The sequence below is a fragment of the Ochotona princeps genome, chromosome 7 (genome assembly GCF_030435755.1).
Source record: "Ochotona princeps isolate mOchPri1 chromosome 7, mOchPri1.hap1, whole genome shotgun sequence".
Lineage (NCBI taxonomy): Eukaryota > Metazoa > Chordata > Mammalia > Lagomorpha > Ochotonidae > Ochotona > Ochotona princeps.
This window is the reverse complement of record NC_080838.1, coordinates 57,049,836-57,066,397: the sequence shown is the minus strand read 5'-3', so window position 1 is coordinate 57,066,397 and position 16,562 is coordinate 57,049,836. Positions and strand designations below refer to the sequence as shown.

General features: G+C 41.4%; 1 long non-coding RNA gene across 2 annotated transcripts; it reads left to right on the top strand.

Annotated features, from left to right (window-relative positions):
* Positions 1–132: 132 nt before the first annotated feature.
* LOC131480827 (uncharacterized) lies at positions 133–8,004 on the top strand. Of its 2 annotated transcripts, none has more exons than XR_009245848.1 (3): positions 133–320; positions 7,181–7,331; positions 7,509–8,004. It is a non-coding gene; the product is annotated as an uncharacterized LOC131480827 (long non-coding RNA). The 2 variants fall into 2 exon arrangements; XR_009245849.1 differs by having other exon boundaries at positions 7,788–8,003.
* Positions 8,005–16,562: the final 8,558 nt, after the last annotated feature.

Here is a 16,562-nt window from a genome sequence, read left to right as displayed (position 1 = left end):
CGCTGAGAGCGAGCCTCCCGCCGCCGTGCTCGGACTCCGCCTACGGGCCGCTGCGCGCGGCGGAGCGACGTCGGCTCCAGCCAATAGCGGCCCGCGGCGGCGTCCCGCCCTCCCGCGGTAGGTGCCCGGCTCGGAGCCGGGGCGCATCCGGGCGATGCGTGAGGGGCCCGCGGGTGGAGGAACAAGACGTGCGTTTTAGGGTGCCTGGGAGCCGTGGTTGTGCCCGCTAGGACACCGAGCCCTGAATGCCAATTCTTCAATGGTTATGCAGCTGGAAAGGCATGGGATTTCACTTTCGCTTCTTTGAGAAAATTCACAGGGTAACATTCGCGGCGGCTGAACCACCTGAGGGGGCTCCGAGTAGCTCGCTGCAAGACGACGCAGCTGTGAGGCGCTGGCGATGTGGTCGTGCCGCACACGCCCCTCTAGCCGCCTCCTTGGCGTCTGCGGTCTAGTGAGGAGGACAAAAAGGCGGCACGTGTGGGAAAAAACAAACAACAAACAAAATTGAACCAGGTCAAGACGTGACAGACAAGGCAGCCTGAATGGAGAGGATGGAGGGGTTGACTTCGGGTAGGGTAGCTTCTGGGGCAACTTTGTAGGAAGGCGTGTAGGCTGCTTCTCAGAGGGGGCGGCTCGTCAGTGGAGCCGCGGAACTGGTCCCCTGAGGGTTGTTGGGGGCGGCAGGGGCAGCGGAGAGATGGTCGCGAGGAGGGACGACTCGTCCTTGGGGAAGTACGTGTAGGAAGGAGGTCAGTGTGGCCCCGGCTCAGTGAGGCAGCGAGGGTGTGGAAGGCTCTCCGGTGGACCTCGAATCCCTTAAGTGAATGTGTGGAAAACAGAGGGAACCGGCTGCCGGGAGGCTGGTTAGGGCAGGATGGCTGAGGAGACTGAAGGTGAGAAATGACACGGCTTAAAATGTACAGCTATCCGTGGGAGTAGGGCAAAGCAGAGATGAGAGATTTTGAAGGTAAAAGGTTAGTTTATTTTGACGTATTAGCAGAAACAGTGCGCTTAATTAGCTGCCTGGAAGCTGATTCTCACATCCAACACACAGATTCAGGGAATGACCTTCAGGATTGCTGTGTTGGATTGACATTTAATTTTCATGGACTTCTTGGGTTTCCTTTTAGCTTTTTGTTTATGGTACACATACAGAGAAGTGTGTGTGTGTGTGTGTGTGTGTGTGTATCTCCAGGTGAATACAGTCCAATCTTCACAGTCTGAATACAGCTTTATCCAGCACCAAATCAAAACTCAATATTTCTAACACCTGAGAACCCCATCAGAAGGCCTTCCTGTCATAGGCTCGTCCCAAGGGCAGATTCTATGTTGACTTTCACAACATAGATTAGTTGTACCTGACTTGCTATTTGATATAAAATCATTCAGTATTCAGTCTTCTATATTTGACTTCTTTAGTTCAACATTATTTTGAGATTTTTCCATATTGTGTGCAGTTGTAGGCTGATTAATTCCATATCATGAACATATTATATACATATATATATATGAAAATACTATTCTGGTGGAAATTAAAGTGGTTTCCAGTTGGAGCTATTATAGACAGTGCTATGATGAACATTCTAGTACCTGTCTTTGGCCATTGGCTTTTTCTTTTGATGGAGCATTTTAGTAGCTGAGTTATAATTATTTTTATGTACTCATCAATAAGTAACATATTAAAATATCTCAACTATTTAGACTACAGTTTGAAGCAAATAGGAAAAGGCTTTATTCTCAGAAATGTGAACATTTTTTGGCAACAAGGAATTGCTGACGTGGGAAATTTTTGAGCTTGGAAATAGAAAGTATTTTGAATTGTCCTTGGAGCTTTGACCTCATTTTTGAGCACTTAAAAACCACATGCCCAGCATTGGAGGACATAGTGACTTTGCTGTATCCCTGTATCCCTTTATTTTAATCGACAGTAGTCCACAATCATGTGGTAAGCAAAAGCAGTTAGGCTGTCCTGAAGAATATATTTGATGGTAATACAGTCTTTGAAATTACATTTTAAAATCAAATCATTCAATATCCTATCACAACTAAGTCAGCAGTTTACTTCTTTTGAATTAGATGCTCTGGCTTTTGAATCTCAGAAGTACAACCAAATATACTCCAAAAAGAATTCACCACAAGAGCTGACTCAGCAGTCACTGCTTCATGTCCCAAAAGAATCAAGTGGATTCAGCACTACATGCCTTCATTGTATACATTCTACTTTTAGCCAATGTTTTATAGAAAACTAATAACTATTGGGAAATTATGCCCAAAGTATGTCACAGGGCTTTGAATAGGGGAAATATTTGAATGTGGGGACATATCAAATAAAAGTAAAGATCTGTGAGTCTGGAGTAGTTCTGTGGGGGATGTAGGTGAATGAGCCACTGGAATTCTACCTATGTATATGGTTGTACAACAATGAAGTGATAATTTTATTAGTGTTCATTACTGAACAGTTTATTTATTGCTTTAAATTAGGAACTTTTTTATACTTAGAATCCATAATTTTCCAGGTAAGAACCGTTTGCTAATCTTGGCTTCATGCCTAAAACATGGGCCTGGGACACTAGGATATATTTGTCCACCCTTCAGGCTGTTCTGTCCTGAATTGCTAGCCCAGCTGTCCCTTCTCTGTGGCACCAAGATAATTGCCAAAAGCCAGGATTGCTAAATCTTGTCTATAGAAATTCAATTATATTTATGGCAGTATTTTTATTCTAGAATATTATTATTTTATATCCCTAGTAATTTACTTTCACAAATGTAAGCTAAATAAGTTTTATACAGTGCTAGTGATATGTACATTTAGATAATCTCTTCATTTCTACTTTTATTTATTAGTCTATCTGATCTTACTGAAGTATTTAATTTCACTAAACATCACTTTCTCATTAGAGCTACTGTGCAGGCAGTGTATTTTTTAAGTTTATTAGTCTGATTCTGATACCATAATGAAGCACCTGAGGCCTGCTAACTTTATCCAGAGGCCTATTTAGGTCACACTTTTGGAAGGTCAAGGTTATAGCAGTGGCCTTGGCTCAACTATAGTGAAAGCATTATGGGCTGTGCCATGTCAAGGCAGAAGTGCATATGGGAGGAACAGATCTCCTCTTGAAACAGAAATCCAGAGAGATGCTGGGCTCTACAGTCCTTGACCTAAGGGCTTCCCACTAGACCCCACTTCCTTGAAGGTTTGTGTCACCTCTGGGCCACCACACTAAGGACCAAGCTTTATGCACATGACCCTTTTGGGGACAGACACCATGCCCGAACAATAGCAGCAAGGTTATGAACAAAATTGCCTTTTTAATTTAAATCACAGAAGCTCAAAATCAAAAAAGGAGATATGATAGGCATTGCTAGCACTTGACCAATTATTTCCTTCTATTTCCCACCAAGGCAGTGCCAGGATCTTTGTGGGTTGTGCCAAAAGGTGACAGGGTGCCTATGAGCAGCTCTGGTCAATAAATTGTGAGTGGAAGTGGCAGTGTCATTTCTGAGTTGCTGTATCTAATGTTCCTTTGCAAGACCCTCCAAGTCTCATTTTGTTCTGCTGTTTCAGCCAATTGTGTTCCAGAAAAGGCCACTCCCTCATGGAAAGAGTCCCATTGGCCATCCATACTGGCTTTGGAGCCTGAGCACGAAACAAACTTTGTTGCCTCAAAACGTTTAACCTCATATCACATTCTCTGTCTCAACTGAAACATGTTAGCTCTAACTTAAAATCTTCTGTTTGAATTTCCTTTGAGGCAATTTTAACCTAGGAGACATTGTCATAAGTTGCTTCAAGAAATAGCTATGAAATTTCTGCCATCTCTCAGGTGCTATGTTAGTCTCTGGGTTTGTAACTGTGAATGAATGATATGAGCATGCTTTCTGCTGTTATGAAACTGAGTGGACACAAGAAGACGGTAGACATGCGCCTAAGAGAGGTACAATTCAAAAAGTGTAGTGTTGTTATCCAGCTGTTGAATAGTATGCAAGGCTATCAAGAATGGAGAAAGAAAAAGCAAGCTTTTCCCCTCTTCCATATACTTTATTCTTACTATTTTCTTACATCTCTGTATCTTTTAAGAAAGATATATTTGTGTATTTGAAACATTGATAGACCAAGAGAGAGTGTTATTTGAAGATTTTACAATTCATTGGAGGAGCTCATGAATATGAACTTGAAAAATAATGACAGGGCCTAGTGCAGTGGCCTAGCAGCTTAAGTCCTCACCTTGAATGCCCCGGGATCCCATATGGGCACCGGTTCTAATCCTGGCAGCTCCACTTTCCATCCCGCGTGGGAGACCTGGAGGAGGTTCCTGGTTCCTGGCTTCAGATCAGCGCAGCACTGGCCGTTGCGCTCACTTGGGGAGTGAATCATCAGACAGAAGATCTTCCTCTCTGTCTCTCCTCCTCGCTGTATATCTGACTTTGTAATAAAATAAATCTTTAAAAAAAAAGAAAAATAATGACAGCACAGGAAATGGTATAAATTACTATAGACATGTTTAAATTAATGCTGAGTTCTGCCGTTTGCTGATTCCCTCCCTGGATGCGGACAATAGCCAAGACTGGGACAGGACCCTGAAACTGCATCTGGGTCTCTCACATGGTGGCAGGATTTGGAATTGGAGGCATAAGTAAGACTTGATATGGAATGTGGGTGTCCCTATCAGCAGCTTAAACTACTGCACCACAATGCCTACCCCACTTCTATCTCTTGCTAAGTGCCGTGGAAACACAGAAAGTATATCTTTTTACAGAATTTGAATCTGGAGCCTTCCAGGGATCCAACATTGCTTTTTACTAATGTGGGGCCTCAGGCAAGCAACTACAGCTCTTTAATGAGCTATAAACAGCTCTAAAGATAACCTGTTCTGCCTGACTTATAGAACTACTGCAAGGATTCAATTAGGCAGAGAACACAAATGTTCCATAAAAATAGGCAGTGTTGTTATTCTTTGAAGATTTTATAGTGCATTGGAGGAGCTCATGAATATGAAATTTAAAAAATGATATCACTGGAAATGCTATAAAACACTACAGACACATTTAAACTAATATTGTGCCCTTCTAGCTGTGGGAAATGGTGCCAAATGACTTAGTGAAAATGATACCTTCAAGGTTCTTTAACATTTATTACCAAGAAATGCCTACAAATGCACTGCTGTTCAAATGTGGCTGAAATAGGCCCGGAATCCCCTTATCATCCTCATGAAGAATATGTCATGTACACTTTTCTTGTCAGTGGAATCAAACACATGAATAGCTAGTTTGGGTTTTTTGTTTTGTTTTGCTTTGTCTTGTTTGTTTGCAAGTGGAAAACAGCAGAAAAATGTATGAGGTATTAAGAAAACTGCCATGGTTTCTAGTATCTCCTGTGCTAGAAGTGTATACAAATACTTATAACGTGTTGGAGATGATATCTAGTTTTCTAAACTGACTTCTGTCTTAAGAATGTCATTCAGATTAGAGTTGGAAATCTCAAGGTAACATTGTGAGAGATGATGAAAGCCACATTTGTTACTGGCTGTCAAGCAACCAAATGCTTGCCATAATTGGAACGTACAAACATACCTTGTTTTGTACAAGGAGTGGGTGTAGGTTCTGAACTGCTTTTCTATTGGTTAGCTTCTCCTCCAATGGTAGATAAGAAAGTATTATTTTTCTAGGTAATTAGCATATTCTGGGAAAGTAACCAACTGTGTTTCTTTCCCTGGCAGTGTTAAATATAGACTTTAAAATCAGAGTTAGCTTTATTTTTTTCAGAGATGACTTTGTAAGCTATTTTGACTTTGGATTATTTAGATTTTATATGAAAGACTTATCTAGAAAATGTTTTAAAATTCAAATAAACTAATAGCACACAGCATTCATGATATAAGTACTCACGAAATGAAACATATTAAAACTAAGAAAAAATACTTTGAAAAAAAAGTCATCCTCTTGTGGTAAAACCTGAAGATTTTACTCAGGTCCAAATGGACAATATAAATTATGTTCCCTGACCCCCTTTCCACCTTTGTGCAAGCCATAGAAAGCTAGATCCTGGGAAGAGGGCAAAGTCACAGTAGAGAACAAAAGGAAAGGTGATTGAGAGAGACGTCAGCCTGCCTACATGAGGGACCGCTCTGTTGCCTCAAATGCGACCCCTAACAGACTGTATGAGATCCTGCTCTGCCCTGCTGGCCATGAATCGTGCCATGCCTAGCTGTGCAATGCCAGCTGGCATAGTGCTTCCTACCTGAAAGCTCTTTCCCTGGGCTTTTCCTCCTCCTAACCAGGCCTATCCCCTGCTCATATTTTGTCATCTCATAACATCATTTCACAAAGCTTCACTGGATCCCCCTCCCTAATAGGAGAATTAAAATCTCTAACATCAGGAGCCGGATTTCAACCTTTCCATCGGTCACTCCTGTTCTTCACCAAACTGAGGTCCCACTACTTCGGTAAAGGGACACTTACTCTACTCAGGTTTTTCATTTTCTAAGCCTGCTATGAGCATTCTTGCCTCTTTGGGTCTTTCAAAGGCAAATTTTAATTTTCTCCTCTTAGTTTTATCTTGTCAGTTGGGAGGATCAAAGTGAAAGGTCATGAGATGATTAGCAGTTGCTTGTGGTTGAATCAAAGCACTAGGATAAAAGGTATCAATTCATGCTGCAAGCAGAGATAATAACTGATAACCGTCCTTGAGAGAAACAGATATACAGAGCAAAATCTTCAGAAAGTCTTGGAGAATTCATTTAGAGGACTGGGAGGGGGTTGTGGCAGCATTATGACACAGAATTAAGCTGCTGCTATGATGCCAGCATACCCTATGGGACTGGTTCAAACCCCAGCTCCTCTACTTTTGATCTAAGTCCCTGCTAATACCCTGGAAAAGCAGAGAAAGATGGCCCAAGTGCTTGGGCCCTGTCACTCAGGAGAGGCCCACCCAGAGTTGTAGGCTCATGGCTCCAGCTTGGCTCAGCCCTGACCTTGTGGTCATTCAGTGACTGAACCAGCATATAAAAGACCTCTCTGTCTTTGCCTCTCTGTCTTTCAAATAAATAAGTAAATAAATATTTTTAATGCATTTTATGAAAATTGATGCATGAGTTCATATTTATCGCACCAAAAACAAACCTGTTTTTTTAATTCCACTTTCCATTAACTTCTTGAAATCCTTTTGCGTATATGAAAGGAAAAGAAACAGAAGAAGGAAGAAATGAAGAGAAGTATTTCCTGTCTTGCCAAGTAGACATTCGATGATGTTGTGTGTCGGAGATTGCTGTATTTAGACGGAGGGAGAGAACATTGCTTCCCTGAAATACTGACATAGGGGAGATGGGCAGGTAGGTTCATTCCACCAGAGTTGCATATAAATTGAGCCTAAAGGGTGAATTTGACTTGGGTTTGCCTCTGGCAAGAGCTTCCACACGAAAGGAAACTGAAAACAGGAAAGTCACTCCTTTTATGAAGTGGGCTCATTGTATTTCAGTTCAGGGGATTTATTCTCCGTCTGTTTTTAGGAGCCTGCAGTAGAAAGCTTTATTCTACAAGGATGCTGGTTTCCTGATGAGGCTGTTAGAAGGCAGAACACACTATCAGGCTGTGGATAAGGGTCATGATAAAGCTGTGCTTGTACCCGTGATCACTTTCACTTCTTCCTTCTGAACTCTGACGAAAACTCAAAGCTCGGGACAGGTGCCACAGATAAATCCTTTGGCTTGTCCAGAAAACAATATGATCAAAGAATTTGAGACCTGGGAGGTAACTTGAGACTCATTTCCTCTACTTCTCTTCTGCAGAAAAATCAATGCAAACACTGAGAGGTAAGGAGGTCTGCCCAAGACACTGCTGTCAAGGGGATTGTAGAGCAAACATCTAGTATTCCAGACGCATGCTGCTTCCACCTTCTCACCTGCAGGCAAGTATAACTTCTATAAACAGAACAGGAAACAAGATAAGGAATGTATTAAAGAAATGCCCTACTTGGTAGAAACATTTTTGCAAAGTTAGATCTATTTCTCCTATAAAACACTTGAAAAGGACACTGAAGTTACCCTAGAAAGGACTAACTGTGGGCAATATTTGAGGATTATGGAAAGTTTGAATGGCCTCACACTTGCCTTTTCCCAAAGGCTGTGTAGTGTAGTGATTGAGGAAGTGACCTTGAAGGCACCAGCCTGCTAAATCTTAGCTCCACCATTTACAACAGTGTGATTGAGGCCATGCTCAGTGTCCTCAGATAAAATGGAAAAGCTAGTAATTCCCAAGTCAGGCTTTCTAAGAGCTGATCTGTTTAAAGGATCTGCCATCATCCTTGGCTCTAAGGAATTTGGTAAATTTAGGATTTTGTTTTTATTTTTTAAAAGATTTATTTAATTAAAAGGCATGGGTGGAGAGAAGGAGAAGCAGAGAGAGATAGCTTCCATCCACTGATGGAGTCCCCAAATGGCTGCAACAGCCAGAGCTGTGCCAGGCAGGAACCAGGGTCTTCTTCTGAGTCTGCTTCATGGGTATAGGACCCCAAGAACTTGAGCCATGGGAACCATCTTCTGTTGCATTCCCATGTGTATTATAAGGGACCTGGATCAGAAGCAGAGTAGCCAGAATTCAAGCTAGTGCCAAGATGAGATGCCTGTGTTGCAAATAGCAACTTTGCCAGCTATGCTACTTTGTATATAACTGTTTTTTTTTTTTTTTCTGTATTGCCCAGGACACCCTACTTACTCTAGGCTAAGCTGATCTCTGACATTGTCTTCTTGCAGGATGTCTCTTCTCTTGTTAAAATATACCACCTCATTTATTCAGTAACTACTTATCCACTGAAATCATGTTTATGAAATGCATCTTCCTAGGTGCCAGGAACTATTACAGGGGATAAGGATACAATAATAAATAAAACAGATGAAATCATCGGTTTCATAGAATATACGCTGTAAGAATATACACAGAGAAATGTATTCTTTGGTCTCTGTAACCATTAAGAGTCAGTGGAACAGTCACAGTGACAATGGGATAAGGAAGGAATGTGGGCTGAGTTAGGGAAAAAGGTAGGAAAGTCCCTCTGAGTTTGTGGCTTTCAGACACTAAGGCCAACACGAAAGCAGGCCAAGTATTTCAGGTAGAGGAAAGGACAAGTTCAAAGGCCTTGGCAGGAGTAGGACAAGGAAGCCAGTATGAATGACTGAAATTAAGTAGGAAAGATGTTGGAAAGAAGACAGGTCCTATAGGATCTTACAGGCCAACAAAAGGAAGGAATATGAATTCTATTCTGTTAAGATCTTGAGAAAGAGAAAGTAAAAGCTGAATAAAGTTGAGAATTGACTTGTGCTGGGGCTACAACTGTGGCATATCAGGCTAAGCCTCCACCTGTAGCACCAGCATCCTATATGGGCCCTGGTTCGAGTTTCAGCAGCTCCATTCCAATCCAGCTTCCTTGAAAGGCAGCAAAGGTGGTCCAAAATCCTAGGGCTGTAACACCCACTTGGGAGACCTGGAACAGGATCTTGACTCGTGGCTTCCAACCTGCCCATCTCCAGCCATTGTGGCCATTTGGGGAGTGAACCAGTAAACTGAAGATCTCTCTCTCTCTTTGTCTCTCTCTCTCTCTCTGTGTGTGTGTGTGTGTGTGTGTGTGTGTGTGTGTGTGTGTGTATCTCTACTTTCAAATAAATCATTTAAAAATAATTGTGAGTGCAAGTGGTCCCTCAAGTTGCTAAGCAGAGAATAAGCTGCAGGGAATAGGAGTAACAACCAGAGGCAGAGGGTTTAAAATCCTCTTGGTGAGTACCTGGCGCAGTAGCCTAGTGGCTAAAGTCCTCGCCTTGCACCAGGATCCCATATAGGTGCCGGTTTGTATCCCAGTGGCCCCACTTCCAATCATGCTCCCTGCTTGTGAACTGGAGAAACAGTCGAGGATGGCCCAAGGCTTTGGAACCCTGCACCTGCTTGGGAGACCCAGAGGAGGCTCCTGGCTCCTAGCTTCAGATCAGATCATCTCCAGCCATTGCAGCCTCTTGGGGAGTGAATCAGCAGATAGAAGATCTTCCTCTCTGTCTCTACTCCTCTCTGTGTATCTGATTTTCCAGTAAAAAGAAATAAATCTTTTCAAAAAAAGTCCTCTTGGTGGAGTTGGAAGAGAATCAGGAGTATTACCTTAGGGTTGTTAAGTTGGTGATGCCAAGCAAGCATGCAATTTAAACACTGATGATTGTGTGTATTCCTCTGTTGTTCCAAGGAGAAGCCTAAGTGTGGAACATAAACCCAGGAGTCATCAGTGTCTAGGTGGTCGTAAAGCCACAGGATGAGGTGACCAGTGGGCTGAGGATAGTTGGAAAGAGGAGGCTAAAGATCAGAACCATGAAATCTTGAAGAATTAAATCTTTGGAAAGAGGAAGAACTTTGACCAAAGGAGAAGTAGCATTAATGCAGGGAGGTAAAAACAATTGTAAGAAATTTCAAGGAGACTGTGCATTTGTATCAGATAGAAAGTAAGTAACGGGGCTTGGCGGCGTGGCCTGGTGGCTAAGGTCCTCGCCTTGATCCCATATGGCCGCTGGTTCTAGTCCTGGCAGCTCCACTTCCTCTCTGTCTCTCCTCCTCTCAGTATATCTGACTTTGTAATAAAAATAAAATAAAATAAATCTTAAAAAAAAAAAAGAAGGTAAGTAAGTAACATAAGGTCTATGGATTGAGGAGTGGATTTGCCCATATGGCGGTCAATGATGAGCAGTTTGCATGCAATGGAGGCACATTGAGAAGTAAGAAAAACTCTGGAAACAGCCTAGGGGTTTCAACTTCAGATGGCACATAGAATGAGGCAGCAGTGAAGGGATGTTTCACCATTAGTAAAGAGTATAGCTGACTCAGAGAGTTCTGAAGAAAATGAAGCACAGGTTTGTAAGAGACAGAGTTGATTATAGGAGCAAAGTTCCTCAGTAGGTGGGAAGAGATAGGATTCAGAGACCAACTGGAACAAATGGACCACCAATGGCTCCTCTGTTTCATAGGAGATAAGACATGTTTTTGTAGTTTTTGAAGTTCTAATGTAAGAATTTTGGAACTATCTCATTAAATAATGGAGGAAAATTGGGAGAAAGAGCTACTATACAAGGGCATCCATTCTTGGCCTAAGTGTATGGCTGGGTGCTCTCCAGAGGCCCAGAAAAAAAGTGGTGATTTATTGCATTCTCAGCAGTGGACAGGTCATCAACAGGATGACCAATGAGATGAGGATATGAAGATCCAGTACTGGATATTACAAGACACATGTTTGCTGGAGCAGTCCCAATTTCCAATGCAGGCAATTCCCCAGAGATGGAGTTTAGTTGGAACCATATAAGTTGATATATTTAATACCTAATGTCAATTAAAATGTCACCAGTAGCCATATATCTTTATAAGAAATATGGAAGTAAATTCACACATAAGAATAAAAATTGTTAATGATCCATCCATCCACTTTTAGTCATAGTTTCTATGCCAAGCAATATGATAGGTATTGGCCCTACCATCCTCTGACTGTTACATGAAAAGACTGGAACTTGGGCGTGGCGTGGTAGCCTAGTGGCTAAAGTCCTCACCTTGAATGCACCAGGATCCCACATAGGTGCCAGTCATCTCCTGGCAGCCCTGCTCCCCATCCAGCTCCCTGCTTGTGGTCTGGGAAGGCAGTCGAGGATGGGCCAAAGCCTTGGACCCTGCGCCCATGGGGGAGACCTGGAGGAGGCACCTGGCTCCTGCTCTGGGTTGGCTTCGGATTGGCTCAGCTCCAGCCATTGTGGCCACTTGCAGAGTGAATCATCAGATGGAAGATGTTCCTCTCTGTCTCTACCCCTCTCTGTATATCTGACTTTCCAATAAAAAAAAAAAAAAGTAAAATAAATCTTCAAAAAGGAGAGAAAAGAATGCACTGGAACTTGCACTTAGAATTTCTTTGATAATATATTTCCCAGAAGAAAGAACATGAGGAAAGGTGACTCTCTTAAGAGCTGACGTCAATCATTATTTAACACATCATAGCAAATAGTTTAACATAGAGATACTTCCACGAGGTGAGATACATTATGTATGGTGACAGAGACAGCTAAATGCCCAACTGCATATCCTTTCTATGCTTCTTACTTAGTAACAGAAACTGATTTTTGTATGAGCTCAAGCTTGTTGTTGACCAAAATATAAGCTAATTTCATAACTTTCTTTATAATGTAGGACTTGCTGCTGAATAAAATGCAAGTAGAAATATATAGACTTCCAGAAAGTCATAGTGGAAGAACACTTCCACAATTTTGTGGAGAAATGAAACTAAAAAACTTACTTTGATATAAAAATCTTTTGAAATCCACACACAGTTTTTTTTTTAAATAACACACATTTTCTTTTTGACGAACCACTGAAACAGGGAAGGAGGCAAACAATTCTGTTGTTTGCCTTTGCTTAAAATGTAGACATACCAGTTGGAACTGAAGTATCAACTTGGATCATTAGGTGAAATGGGAAAGATGGCATAGCAATGAGGTAGAAGGTAAATGTGAGGCAACAACCAAAGATCTGATATGTTCACCTTTGTGTGTACACATCTTTTAATACCAGAAATTAAACACCTGTCTTCATAAGAAAATCCCACTAAAAGTTTGGGGTTTTCTGTTACCTGTTGCTAGAGAAAATAATAGCCAACGCACTTTTTAAAAATCACTGTAGATGGCAAATTCCTAGAAAAGTGTTTATAATATACTAGCCACTCAATAAATATTTGATGAATAAATTCCATCAGTGGTGATGATAATGTTGATCCTGGAAATAATGCTTTCTGTAGAAGTGCTGATTATATTCTTAAACATACACCAGTGTTTTTTCCCCCATTTTTTTTTATCAGAGATGGATCAGTCAGGACTTGAACTGGTACTCTGACATGAGATGCTAGCATTAAAGGGGACAACCCACTGTGTCACCACGCAGGCCCCCATGTTGTTTTTTTCTTGACACATAATTGGTTAGTTATTGCAGTGTAACAAATCACACAAACATTCATTGGCTTATGTGATAAACTAAGAATGATACATTTAGTCTTTTCCCCAGTTCCTGACACAAGGCACCTAAAAACCTTGTAATTTTTGAGTGATAAAGTTAATGGGACCAACTTGTGTTACTTTTGGTCTCAGTACCTGCTCTCTGACAGAAGAGCTTCCAAGACTCTGGAAAGCTCAAGAGTGATGAGTGTATTTCTGTGTGTTGATGACATGACTAATTGTTGGTGATCATGGTTAGCTTCAGGTTGGGAGATGGTTGCCAAAGGATCTAATTGTGCAATTGGAGATTTAAAATGTTAAGCCCAAAGAGAAGATTAAAAGAAAACCAAAAAAACCATTTAACTTTACCTGCCCACTCTACCCCCAACAACTGAAGAGGAGAGAGACTGAATATTGAGTTCAATAATCAATGGCCAAAGGTGTAATCAACCATGCCTATCTATGGAATTACCTTGAAACCCATGACAGTGGGGTTCAAAGAGTTTCCAGGACACTGAACACATCTGTTACTGGGAAGGTGGCCCATCCAGGCAATGGAATATTGCTTAGCAAGGAAGAGGAATAAGGCACAGATATGTGTGGTGGTATGAATGAACTTTGAAAACATTCAACTCAGGGTGGACACTGTGGTGTAATAAGTAAAGCTGCTGCCTATAACAGCAGCATCCTATTTGCCCACCAGTTCACATCCTGGCTACTCTACTCCTGATACAACTCTATGATAATGGCCTGAAAAAAGCATTAGAAAATAGCCCAGTGTTTGAGTCCCTGCTACCTACATGGGAGAGATTCCTGGCTCCTGGCCTTGGCCGGACCCAGCCATAACTCTTCCAGCCATTTGGAAAGTGAACCAGTACATGGAGGATCTCTCTCTCTCCTCCCATGCCCTTGCCATCTTTCTCCCCCTCCATAAGTCTGATTTTCAAATAAATAAATGAATCTTAAGAATGAAAGAGAAAATAAAAAAGAAAGAGAAAGAAAACATTTTAAATTAGTGAAATAAAGCATTCTAAATAAGCCAAAGAAGCCAATCCCGAAAGGCCATAAAGGGTGTAATTCCATTCACATGAATATTCACAACAGGATAATCTAGAAACAGAAAGTTGATTTCTGGGTATCTAGGGCTAGAAGGTGTGGGACTTTGAGAAAGGAAGTAAATGCTAATGTGCACAGCATTTTTTGGATGGTGACAATAATAAGCAAAAATTGATGATGGTGATAGTTGCACAACTCTGTGAACAGATTCAGAAGTGAATTGTCCACTTTAAGTGGGTCAACCACATGGTATATGAATCATATTTAACAAAAGATTGTCAAAAAATGATACAGGCCTAACCCGGGGAGCAGAACAAAGTGTGCAAGAGGAACCTGAAACAACAGGCTCAACCTGCCCTTTGTTGATGCATCAGTTTTTCTATGGGTTAGTCATTTAATGTGTGAATTATTAGCACTCAGGAAAATGCAAACTAAAATATCCATAAGGATATCATGTTATATCTGGCAAACAAATTTCAGAAATTTGGATAATTCCAAGGGTTAGGACTGCTCCTGGGTATATGAGCAAGTGCAGCTGGAGAGGAATCAGCATGACTTAATCTCATGAAAAATACACAGGACAGATTTCTGGCATAGTGGCTAAGACACTAGTTAGGAGATGTATAATCCACATCAGAATGTCTGAATCGACTCCCAGGTCCAACCCTGGTTTTAGGTTTCTGCTAATGCAGACCTTGGGAGTTAGAAGATTATGGTGCAAGTACTTGGACTCCTGCCACTGATGTGAGGAAACCAGGATTGAGTTCCTGTCATTGACCCTGGCCCAGCCCTGGTCATTGTAAGCCTTTAGGCAGACAACTGATGGATGACCCTTCTCCATCTCTCACTTACTCATTCTCTGCCTAATAAGTAAAAGTTAACAAAGAAAACATATATTCTATGAGCCATTCTTCTGCTATATTTTGCAAAGAAAATTTTCCAAGGGCCTATGTAGGAACATGTGCAAAGATGTTCCCTGCATTACCTTAAAGGGAGGGCAGGGAGCTGGAGGCTATTTAGTTGCTCATGGTTGGAGAACGGACAAGTAAAATGAGGAGGGCACATACCTCGAAGTCTAATGTCTTGGTAAGCAGCACTGGTTCAGATGTAGGCCAAAGTGGCATGGATGACTTTTATATAATTTTATACATGGGCTTTAAAGAGTTTTCCCACCAAAATAAACTCAGTTCCATTTTTTCATAAACTTTCGGCAATATTCTTGTCTATGACCTTGAGTGGAAAGATGTAAGAATTATAAGAGTACAATAATACACATTTTAAATACATGCACTTGAAACAATATGTTTGCAATAACATATTCAAATATAAAGATAGCTGGCTTAAATAAAAGTGACAATTGGTTATGCCTTTCTTTTAAGTCATAGAAAAACAGGATATTTAGAGCTAGAAAAGGGATCACAAAATGTCTGGCATAAAAGGGTGTTATCACATGTCCTGTAGTTAGATAAACCAAATAACTCAATAAAGTAACAACTGTTACAAGTTATGATTATATCATGAGATGATCCACAGTTTCCTTACTCTTATGGAGGTGATTTCTATAAATCAAAATTGGAATCTTGATTCTCTGAATCTCAAAAATAATGGACTTTTGCTTACCTGAGACTGAGGGACTGACCCTTGGGATGCACCTCAAACTTTCCTGTTAGTCCAGCTGTGTACCATAACCAGATTTTCTTCAGACAAATATGGCCCTTTGAGCACCCCACAGCTCATTGTTTTGCATTGTTCTGTTTGTGGCACCTGAAGTCCCCTCACAGTCCTTGTTGCTTGTGCTCATCAGGTCAAAGCCAGGTCCCCTATCTTACCTTCACCACTTACAGCTGCGTGCTCTTGGTGAATTCATTTAACTTTGATCCTCAGAGTTTCTGTTTGCTTATTTTAAAATGGAATGATAGGCCTGGTGCAGTAGTCTAGCAGCTAAAGTCCTCGCCTTGCACATGCCAGGATCCCATATAGGCACCAGTTCATGTCCCAGCAAACCTGCTTCCCTTTCAGCTCCCTGCTTTTGGCCTGGGAAAGCAATCGAGGATGGCCCAAGGCCTTGGGATTCTGCACCCACATGGGAGACCTGGAAGAAGCTTCTGGCTCCTGGCTTCGGATTGGTTCAGTGCCGACTGTTGCGGCCACTTGGGGAGTAAGCCAGTGGATGGAAGATCTTCCTCTCTGTATATCTGCCTTTCCAATAAAAATAAAAAATCTTTAAAAAAATGGAATAACAAAATGTGCCCATTGTGCTTTCAAAGTATTTTCTATACAATCCCAAGTGTCCATGTTTAAGCTCAACTTACCTTTTTTGCTTTATTTTTAGAGTTTGTGGTTCCTCCTTGAGTTAGAATAGAATAATCCTTTCTCTTTGTTACTTTCTCAGGTCTTTTGGATGGTAAAGAAGCAGATCACCCTACTTGTCTTACATAGCTGTCTTCCCCATGTGTGGCTAAGAAGATTGTTGAAGTCATGATCCCTAGTGTCTTGGGAGTAAGAAAACATGCA